Source organism: Etheostoma cragini, chromosome 5, assembly GCF_013103735.1.
Source record: "Etheostoma cragini isolate CJK2018 chromosome 5, CSU_Ecrag_1.0, whole genome shotgun sequence".
Taxonomy (NCBI): domain Eukaryota; kingdom Metazoa; phylum Chordata; class Actinopteri; order Perciformes; family Percidae; genus Etheostoma; species Etheostoma cragini.
Window position 1 is genome coordinate 30,663,842 of NC_048411.1, and position 711 is coordinate 30,664,552.

Here is a 711-nt window from a genome sequence, read left to right on the forward strand (position 1 = left end):
CCCCCCCCCGTAGAAGCAATGCCTCAACTGACCCGTCCCATTGTTGACATTTTCTGAGCCTTTTGACATTTTTGTGGATTTTTCCCCAAATTTTAAAGCTTTTTTTTTCTCCACTTTTTAAAAATGTGTTACTTTTTTCAACATCTTTTCCCATTTTAGTCACTTTTATTTATTTTTTTCAGTGATTTTACACTTCAAGTTCTTTTACCAATTGTGTTTTCTCCGAATTGACAAAAAAACACCCAAATTCAATGAAAGTAGTTAACTGATTATTAATGTAACGTGTGAGGAGCGTTTTTGGGAACAATCCACGTTACGTTTTTGGACAATTTGTTCAAAAGAAACCCAAAATTCTGATATAAAAACCCAAATTTCTGATATAGATCTGTATCTGTAGTTTACAAGTCTGAGGCAGGAAATTGAATCTTTAGGCAATTTATTTCACAAATATATTTTAATGATTTTAAAAATACTATTTTAAAATAAAAATAATATTTTATTGTACAAAAGCAAAAGAAACATGTACAACCTCGCAAAATCAAACTAAATGTATCTACTTTATTTCACGTTTTTCTGAAAGTCAAACGTCCTCCAACCGCTTTTTGAAGGTCCCATGACATGGTGCTGTATGGATTATAGAGACCTTAGTGGTCCCTAATACTGTATCTGAAGTCTCTTTATATAGACCTTAGTGGTCCCTAATACTGTATC